Source organism: Mercenaria mercenaria, chromosome 17 (genome assembly GCF_021730395.1).
Source record: "Mercenaria mercenaria strain notata chromosome 17, MADL_Memer_1, whole genome shotgun sequence".
In the NCBI taxonomy this organism is placed as follows: Eukaryota; Metazoa; Mollusca; class Bivalvia; order Venerida; family Veneridae; genus Mercenaria; species Mercenaria mercenaria.
The window spans coordinates 12,065,824-12,077,270 of NC_069377.1; positions in this window are offsets into that span (position 1 = coordinate 12,065,824).

Here is an 11,447-nt window from a genome sequence, read left to right on the forward strand (position 1 = left end):
TTGTTGCATTTTTTTTGCGTCTTACCAAACAATATCAATATTTAAGACCTATTCGAATCTCCCAAAGCAGTTCGAGGACATCCTTTATCATTGAGTTATTCTATTTATCTTGCAACATTTTCGACTCTCTCTCTCTCTCTCTCTCTCTCTCACACACACACACACACACACACACACACACACACGTTTTTCTGACATAAGAAAATTAAAAGGTAAGTGTGGGTCGATTTCTCTAAGCACAGCAAACACAACACAACCCTGTGCTGAACAGAAACTGCAGTGGAAAGATATAGCAGATTTTTTGCGCATTATGTTGTGCTGGCGGGGTAATTTTAATTTGACGTGACAAAACGATCAGTATTAGTTACAATTTGAAATACAGTCAAATCTGTTAAAGACCACCTCTGAATAGAGACCATCTGGCTATAAAGACCACATGTTTTAGCATTGAACACAGTCAAGGACGTTTTTTCACATATCTTTTTGGGGGCGGGGGGTAGGGGGTAGGACAGGGGAGGGAGCACAGAGGTTAGGGGTCACCTCAGTCCATTTGCACTTGTCCGCTTTTCAATTCGTGCGTCCGACTTTGTGTTTTGGGGTTACTCCAGTTCTTTTTATTTTACCCTTTGTTTCTTGATGATGTTTTGTAGTATCAATATCCCCTGATGACTCATACCCTCATCCCAAGGTAACATAAAAATTTACTTAGCCGTTAATTGTCAACAAGTAACATATGACCGTACAGTGTCATGATGTTGGGGCACCAGATTGAGTATGCTTTGGACATATATCTAGAATCTGGTTGTGACCGAAAGCAGTGTACATATTGAAAATAACAGATTTGCTTAATACATCGGTAAAACATTAAAGGTTTCTCATACCCATATGTTAAAAGTGTTTCTAATTGCGTCAGATGTTTTCTTCAATAGATACATAAATTGTACAATATTTCAAGATGGGACTCAGTTTTTATGTAACTTCCGGCTCAAAATGAATGTTCTCCAATTTTGTTATATATCAGCACCGTTTTTGTCTAATTATGTGTGTAACAATGCTTACCATGCAACAAAGATCAAAACATGTAGCTGTACATATAATAATATTATTATGTCATTGTGTATTCTGTGTCATAAATCTACGTAAGTAGAACTGTTTCCAAAACACGCTTTGTTGCTCCTAGATATGGTTAAACTTAAAAAGTTGTTATCTCTAATCCTAAGGATGTTCGTTCCTGTTGTGTCGCAACATTTCAGGTTAGCTAATGGGACGCTAAAAAGGAATATGTGCAAATGTATACTTTCGTAATTTGTAAAAACGTTAACACTTTACAATTGACATTTACAGTCTACCTATAGTATATACCCTAAACAAAAGCTGTTTAGGCCTTAGGTATGCACGTGTGCTGCGACAGTTTAGAAATCAAACGAAATGCACGAGTAACCTATGTTACCTTTTTTGCCACCGCGATGTGGAGAAGATATTATCAGTTAAATTTAGCCCGGAGATAACTTCTTAAAGTGCAATTATTAGCCCATATTGTAAGAACCTGACACAAAGTGTTGGAAGTTTTTTTATTCAAACAAAGTGCTTCAGGTTACTGAAATTAACACTATCGCTATTTGGTTTTAGTTATAATGTCTGTAAAACGTTAAAAGCTTTCTGGGCAATCTCCTAACACCTATTCTCATCCATCAGAGGTTCGTCAAAATCCTGAGTTCATCCGGGGAACCACGGTAGACCTCTGGTATGCGAGAATGCTAACACCGGGTAGTGAATCTCGCGGCTTTGCGATCCGTGTCTTACCAGGTTCAGCGTCATTTACCAAATATCACTTCATCAAAAAGTCAAACTGAGTCTGCACTTGTAGATTTCAAAACATAATCTGGGAACTACTTAGTGCCATTAAAGACGAGGAGTATGTTTAACCATCGTGCAATTAAATGAATTTCATAATGTTAATTATCAAGAAGGAAAGAACAATACATTGCTGACGTACGTTAATTTATACGAAAAAATGAAAAAAATGCATTGCGGAATGATATCACGAAATAAGTTTCAATACCTTAATTATAAAGCTGAACTATTGGCACATCAATGTGTTGAGAAACCCCCCAATTATTTCCGAAGTACGTATTCCGTTTACGAAGTCCGTTTAAGTTAGAAAGGTCTATTGGAATCTATCAAAAGATATTTATATAATTTTCGAATTTTCCATGTTATTCACATCTGACTAAGCAAATACTCAAGTGACCGAGAATCGATTTCTTTAATCAACTAGCCTTGTCAATTAAAGAATTAGATGCTATGACTTTGTACGAAAATGAAAGTATTTCTGATTGAAACATTCGGCCAATTTTAAAAATTCGCTTGATAACACTATCGCATTACAATGGTGATTTTAATAGAAATATTACATCTTGAACACAGAAGGTGAAAAACATATTGATCAATTTAGGGACCCTTATTACTTAGAGATTAATACCAGATATCCCTGTGCCATTTTGGGTTAATTTCCCGAAGATGTGCTTAATTACCTGGGGACATATGGTCATTACTCACTTTGAGGGCAATTAATCCATATCACACAGGGCAATCAAGCATTAATATCTAAAATAACTATGTCGTAATCTACCATTAGGCAACCGAAACTGCTGAATTTCATCACTTCGATTTAAGCAATCGGAACCAGTGAGTAAACAGATGACATCATATAAAGGACGTCCTCAATGTTTGTGTAGTAAAGTGTACAGAGTAGCATGTTGCAATCATTGAAAATATTGTTTAATTTTCTAAATTAAGAAATAATTTATAGTAAAAGAGTGTTTTCACCGCGCGTTAACGTAGCGTCGTTCTAGCGTAGGAGTGTTTTAACAGCGAAAAGCATATAAGAATGTGTTTTAAAACTCGTTAGACACTATATGGTTGTTGTGGTACGCAGATTAAAAATTATTTTTTTGACACAAATGGTAAAGGTTGTTTTTCCGGAAGAACAAAAAACCTGAAACACAACCAGGGGTTTGGGGGCGGTCATGCATCGCAAAGTAGGTCTGCAACAAAAAGGTATATCAGACGGGTTGCTTCAAATATCCAACAACAAGTACATTTTAATTATATGCAAAGTACAAAAACGGGTAAGGGGTAGAAAAAGGGTGGGGGTGTTGAAAAAAAGCAAGGATTAAAGCCGCGCTCCAAAACACAGTCTCCCTAACCCGCAAACCACAGCAGCTTAAACACGGACGTGCACTAGACACACGTCCGCACGCACGCACGCACGTAGACCAAACAACAGATAGAGAGATGCACTTGTGATTTAAACATGAACACACGGAACTACTTTTTCAAATGAAAAGAAGCCGATACTTCTGTAGTGAAAAAAGAGATAATATTAAGGTAGGAAACTGTTTTACTGTTAATGCGGTCATTGTAAGTATACGTACTATGTTAGTCGCGTTGTCCCTCACGCCACGTTAGAAGGTTCAGCAGGTCGTTATGACAAAATAATGCCGGGCACGCGCCGGCATAAATACATTATCGCTGGACGCCGTGCGTTATGCCGACAAAACAGCACCATTCTCATTACTGTATACAGAAACATAGGTATAAATCTTAATCTATGTGAATGACATCTCTCCGGTGATCAATAATGAATTGTTACTTTATGCTGATGATTCTGCCATCATATGCCGGTAAAAGTAAGTCTGTTGTTAAGAACGATTTTGCAGAAGATCTTATATTGGTTAGTTATAGGTAAGTTTATGATACCTTGTTCTTATCCTTCGGAAAAAACTGTGTCCGTATTATCTGGAACAAAGCAAAGAAGTCAAGTGTTTGTATTTTTATTTATTTTGGACCGTTTAAAATAATGCATAAAACAGTCTTTTGATCTCTTCTGTGACTAATTTCGTACAAGCAATTTAATCCTAACGAGTAAGTTAATTTCCGATTAATTTTATCGTTATAAATTTGAAACAACAGATGTCCAAAGAAATGACCGTTCTTGCCAGAAATGTTGTGCCAATAAATCGAATTCATTGGATGAACATGTAACAAGAAAAAAACGTTTTGAAGGAAACATACAGTAAGTAACCCATCTGAACAATCTAGAAATTACTATTTGTTGGTCGATGCATATTAATAACTGATACCTGTAAAATAGACTGATTGTGGAAGATCCGCATTGTTCACAATAGCGACTGAATTTAGAATTTTCCAAAAGACTGATTTTCTTTATAGAATTTTAAATTTTCAATAATTCTAAAGAAATACATGTAATATAACTAATCTACCGATTTTACTAACAGATAACCGGACGTTCGAACGGTTAAATGGTTAACCGATATAACCTTGAAATCCATAATTCTAATACATGTAAAGACATTTATTTCGTAATGGCTTTGTCATGTTCTAAATAAAATTCTAGGAGAAACTAAGTTCCACTATTCGTAACAAATAAAAAAATATTGAGTCGTAATGTTAACATATAAGAAACATAATCTGTTTGATAAACAACACCCTAAGAAAATGATCTCATAAGTCGGCAATTTCTAAATGAATACAACTAAAACCTGAAAATTCACAGTAAATATAGCCTAGATCTTTACAAAAGTAATCAGTACAAAAGCCTATAAAACTAGGCCAAAATATAACTGCCACATCATTATATGACCCATTATACCATATTTCATCAACAATATGGAAAACTACATTTTTGACTACTTTGCGCAGCACATAATAGACACTTCCTGTTTGTTGTGAACAGTCCTATAATGTTATGAACAGTGACGTTTACTGTGGTGGCATATGTCTGTCGCTAGATAACCTGTTAGGGATCGCGAACAGGTTTGGGTTAGAACTAAGTGGTTAAATGCGAAAACAGTCGTGTAAGTAGTTACCCGACAATCGGAATACTCCAGGTATGTTCGCTTTCTGAATAAGCAGAAGCACGAACATTTCCTGGTTAAGATTCATGTTAGCAGTTTTTCAAGGACATATTTGCTTTTACGATATTTATCTTACTGGGGAAATCGCGATGATAACAAGATAACCGGATAATTTTCTCAATATTTATATCTAGCTAACGCGAATTAACAGGTTAATTTACGGCAGAAAAATACCACTGTCGTTTATTATAAATTTGTCATAAAGACAAACCAAACTTACTGATGCAGATTCAAAGCTGATAAATGAAGATACGAATAAATGAATGTAAAGCTTTGTTGTATTTGATGATATTCTATATGTTGACGTTATCTGAGTACTGGTGAGTTTTATAACTTGTTTACTTTTAGCAGGATACAAACTGTAAATTAGTGAATAAAATGGCAGAATCAAGCAGTGTATCAAGGCCAGAGGCTGATTCTAATCCGAACATGGTGGACACAGCTGAAAATTTGGAATTTCAAAATACAGACAATAAGGACTCTGAGGAAGTTTTCGAAATGTATTGTGAAGCCTGTAATCGCGATGGCGTACGTGTGATAGCATGTGCTTTCTGTATCTCATGCGTGGCCTACTTTTGCTCTACTTGCCTGAAAAATCACGGAAAGTTTTTACCGGGTCATAAATACTTGGAGGGAGAGAAAATGCCTCAAGATATTTGTACTGAAAAATGCCAAACTCATAAGAATGAAATGATAAAATTTTATTGTGGTACATGTAAAACATTTGTTTGTTTTGTTTGTAAAACGGAATGTCACACTGATATGTGTAGCATGAATTATTTACCTGATTTTGTAAAAGATCTTGAAAACGGAGAAGATTTAAAAGATTTAATAACGGAAAAGAATGATATTGCAAAAAAACTGTCTGACACTAAAGCAGTAATTGACATGAAATATAAAACTATTGACAGTACTACAACGGAGGCTACAAGTGCAATAAAGAAAGAGAAGGACGCACTGTTTGCAGAGTTCGACCAAGAAATATTTCAAATTCAAGAGAAAATTCAGGTAGGGAAGAAAAAAGATAGTATTCGAGTTGACAGCGAGAAAGCAAAATTTGATTCCCTGAATACTTCGATTGATCACCTTACTGAAAACATTAAAAGCCTGAAATTGTTTCCTAGAAGTCAAAAGTATAAAATATTCATGGAATTGAAACAGCTTGGTGATACACTTAAAGGTGTGAAAGATTCTGTTGAATGCTTAAAGAAAGAATATTCTACGGGGGGTGTTGCACCCGAGTCAGGAATAAGAGTTCAAGCAAAAGATTTAACAGAAAAAGTGATAAAGTTTGGAACATCAATGAAGACTTATAATGAAATCTCTGATGGAGGAAATGGTGATAAAGAGCCAATGAAAGTTGCATGTCCTTTGGATGTTATAAATCTAAAAGCCACGGGTGATATGTATGACTGTGTTATTATTGATTGCTGTTTACTGACTGAACAATATCTTATTGCTTTAGACAGAGGTAACTATTCGCTTAAGTTAGTAAATACAAAGAGTAAAAGTCTGGTTTACGTAAGACCCGTCAGAACAACTCCAATGCGTGTCACAAAGATTCATGATACTCAGATTGCCATGGTTCGGGTGTACGAGAAAGACGACAGTAGGGGTATAATCAACTTTTTAAATGTGACGAAGGCTAAAACGCTCGCATTCCAGAAGCGCCATATTTTGACAGAAACGTGCTGATGCGGTATTGCATATATCAGTAATGGCAGACTGGTCATTTCAATGTTGGACAAATATAAAGGCAAAGTTCAAATATTAAGATTAAGCGGAAACGTCTTGGCAACTATTGAATACGATGATGAAGGCGATACATTATTTTCATATCCCAGATGGATAGCCTTAGATGCGCAAGGAAAACATTTGTACGTCAGTGATTGGTATATTGACACTATAACTGAAATTGACATTGATAACCAAGTAAACAGGGAACTTCCTCACCGATTTTGGCATCCGAAAGGAATTACCACTGACAAAGAGGGCTTTGTATATGTTTGCGAAGAAGGCACCGGACGTGTGCATGTTTTCCATCCCGATGATTCTGGCACCTGCGTTTTGTTAGACAAACAATCTTTGAATGGGAAACCACTGTCGATGTGCTTCTGTTTAACAAATAACAGGTTATACGTGAGTGTGGAAGATCGAAATCGCATTCAAGTGTACAAAGTTACCAGCAGAGAGTTTGCTATGAAAAAAGTTAAAGAAAAGGGACAATGAACGCATTAACTACTGATACGATGCTTTGAATATTAATGAAAATATTCAAGACTTGGTTTAAATTCTTGTAGTATTCTTTCATAGTACAATGACGGTCTAATATGGTATCTTTAAAATTATAGGTTATTAGATTTGTATCGAGAAATATGCACGAGTTTTGAGCGAAAATATTGCGCGACTGTAGGAGCGCAATGTTATACCGCGAAAGAACAAGTGCATATTTCTCGAAGCAAATATTACATACGCATCTACACTTAAAATTATTATATGAATGATACAAATTTGTTATTAAGCCTCGGTGAAATTGAAAATATCGTCGTGACGACATACATGAAACTGGCGTCACAAACAACATCAAACACCCGATATGAAATTTGAACGTCAATATGGAAAAAAATGACGTTTCAGATTCCACTGTAACTTAACGGAGTTTGCAAATGAGTACAGTCAAACCTGTGTTAAAGACCACCTCTGAACAGAGACCATCTGGCTCTAAAGACCACATGTTTTGTATCCCATTTTAACATTTACAGTGTATTTTAACCTGTGAATAGACCACATTTTGGCTCTCCCAAGGGTGGTCTTTGTAGACAGGTTTGACTGTATGTACTAAGTACCTATATTTGGGTGGTCCGTGTACTGGTATTGTGAGTTTTGTTTTTGATAACGTTTAGACAATGGACAGACATTACGTTCCAGAAATAGTCCCATGGAGTAATATTTTGCATAATTTTATGCAGAAAACGAAATCAATAAAATAATACACAAAGCCATTAAACGATTGTAAACCAAACTCTGGAGTGAAAAGAAGAATATCACTACATAAGAAAACCTGTCGCAACGTGCTTATAAAAAATTATGTCTTTTATTGTCTCTGAGGAAACGTTTACATATCCCTGCTGTTTCTTTCATTATAATGTTTCCTTATATAACTTAGATGTTTGTGATTTATTCCGTCTCATTTCAGATAATTTCAATTTAAGTAACTTTACTCGTTGCGAACCGCAACACACTTCAGCTGCCCATTAATAATATACCACTCACCTTGACAAGTTTGATGCTTCCAATGAAAGTAAAATGGTACAAGGTGACATAGATGTTTTGGTATTTAAATTCGATATCAGTATTCTTAGGAAGTTGTAAGCATTTATGTTTTAATTGCTTTGCGATTTTATAGTATTTATGTTATATCAGATACGTATCGACATTACTGAACATTAATTTAATTTTATTCTGTATAGCTGCATAAATTTTGTTTATATAGCCCATAATATTTCAGTATAAATTTTAAAAGAGTAAAAACTTCACAACGAGAAACAGCAAATGTTAACAAGAAATATCTTTAAAAAAGATGGTCGGCGAATTGTAATAAGACAAGAAGTTTATGAGGTTTTGTGTTATTCTATAAGCTATCTTACCTTTTGCAAATAGCTAAACTAAACACGACACTTTTACAATTTAAATGGTTCTCTTTTAATTTTTCACAAAGATTTCGTAGGGGTGCAATCTTGTTTCGTTTTTTCTACGACCAATGATTATAGCAGTGGTCTGGAAGACACTGCTCTACCTACTAGTAGAAGACTTTAATCGATCGGCTAATCACACCCTTATTCATGTGATATGCAGACCGTATTCAGCTCTCTCTCTCTCTCTCTCCCTCCCCCCCCCCCCCCCCCCCCTCTCTCTCTCTCTCTCTCTCTCTCTGTAAATTGATATATGTTGGTATTTGAACAGGTTTTTATTATATCTATTAAACTTACTTATCATTTTTAGATATATCAATATTCTTGCTAAATATACTGAGCGAAACGTAGCTTTAAACCTTTAAACAGAGTCATTAAGGATAAACGCTTTGTCTGACATTTCACTCAGCGTTGCACATGTCTTTCATTCTTTATAAACTATCTATAATACGTTATCAAGTAATCTGATTTGCAAACTTAAGTCACGTGGCATGGGTTAGTTTAGGTCACGAATTCGTTCTAAGACGGCGTTCGCCGAAAAACGGGTTTCTTCTATAAAGCGATATTGAAGCATTTGTCATCGTTTTGTAACGATATGCTGAAATCCAACAAAGGCACAAACGTCAATATTGCTTTCATTTGGATTGTTTTTACAAAGGTGATGTGATACAAAGGCATTTTTCATCATTTTCTAACGATGGACAGATCTACTGAATCCGAACAAGGACGTTAACTTGAATAATGGATTTGTTTAAGTAAGATGATAAAAAACATTTTTGTTTAACCTCAGTGCCATATCAAAATATGTAACGTTATGTTATAATAATAAAAAATAAATACTATTATATTGTAATTGCTCATTTTTAACATTTACTTGTTATAACACACATACAGAAGTATAACTGTGTCCATTGATGTGTAATTTTTTTTCAATTTATTATATTTGTGAGTGTGAATATTTATTGCTTTTTCATGGTTATTAAATAGACTTACAGACGCAAACATATTGTTTATCCGTTTAATTGCCACCTTTTGGCATCTTTACTTAAATTCAGGTTGATACTATCATGTCGGTTTAGTATGTTTGTTCTGCAATAACTCAATTTTACGTTGATTTATCGTAATATGCTCTATAGTAAGAAAAAGAAATGTGATTATATAAATATCATATGGCAGCGTGTGTGACATGGATATTGTCAACCCGAGGACAGAATGTCACCCGAGGCGAAAGCCATATGATATTTATTTTATTATACCGAACAAAATTAAGTACATTAAAATTTAAACAATGTTTTCAATTCATTTAGTTCAATCATCCTCATGAACAAGTTCAACAAGGTAAAACAAAATATCATATTGAATAGTGAAGTCACTACTATATGTGTATAAGGGAGGCAATCATTTCATGATTTGGCTAAAAATTGAAGCAGTTATTTGCCCTTATATGACATTCAAAATATCAGCGCGGCCACATGAACTGACAGTCACTTTCGCTTGGTCACGTGTCAAAAAGGTTGAAAATGTTTCTGATAGTCAAAATATCTCTTTCTCGGGTAATAGGATTTTATCATTGTAGACAAAAGAGAGGTATGATAAATAGAGTTATCATCTTAGGGACAGTAAGAGTTGCTTTCATTGGCGCAAGCAACCTAGCAATTGTTAGCAGTATGCTACGACACGGTTTCTATTACAAATCTACCTCATCGAGCTAAAGGCAAGGCGCTGTCACTCCCAATTAGATGTTTTAGAGGTTCAATGCTTAATGAGCTTTTTTTCGCACATTTTATTTAAAACAAAAAGAAAGAAACAAACAAAAATACGAACATTATTAAATTTCGATAAAAACAATAAGCAAAAAAAAAAATAAAGTTTTATCTACTTTTCTTTATGAACTAAAATTTGTTGAAAATCAGGATCAGGATTTGTCAATGTTCTACATCATCGGTGCCTTTGGGATTTAAGAGACAGACTTTTACCGACGCGTTTAATATTTGACATATGGAAATCTGACAGTGTAATTTATAAGAAAGGTAATAGAACAAAATAAAAGGGCTTTTTCAAAGTTTCCAGACTTTATTATATCAATCTCTTCATTAACACTTTCTTAAAGTCTTTTATTAAACCCATTACAGCTTCAAACACGACCAGGTTATTTTGTTTGCGAAAGTTACAAAAATGCACTTAAATGTCAAGAATTTACAAACTAGTGATTAACTTAAAGAAGGAATAAAAAGACCTAAAACCAGTATAACACCATTGTTGTACCCTATCGAAAAAGATCACGTGATATTTGTAAGTTATTTAACCATTTCCAAGTCAGTGTTATTATAAATTGTATGCAAACGTGTTCTAAAATTTTAGTTTTCATGTATTTTAGTGACTTTTAAAAAGTCTGATGTGGTAATAAAATGAATAATCTTTGTTGGTTCAATATCTTAAAATTTTAATATGTTATTGACATCATTGTTGGTCTAAACGAATGTATAATTTGAAAAAGGTACATTATGTAACTTTTAGGATATTGGCAAAAGAGCAAATGGGTTAACTTGTTTGTTCAGTATATTTAAAAGCAATTTACCTGTAATAATTTGGATGCCAATATTTATAGGTTATTAGCTTTGTATCGGGAAATATGCACAAGTTCTTCAGTGGAAATATTGCGCGACTTTAGGAGGGCAATATTCTTCCACTGTAGAACGAGTGCATATTTCCCGATGCAAAGATAATTACCTTTTTATTACATACGCATCTACACGTATAAATTTAATGTAAATATCATAAACTCGTTCAATAGCCTGAATATGACTGACAATAC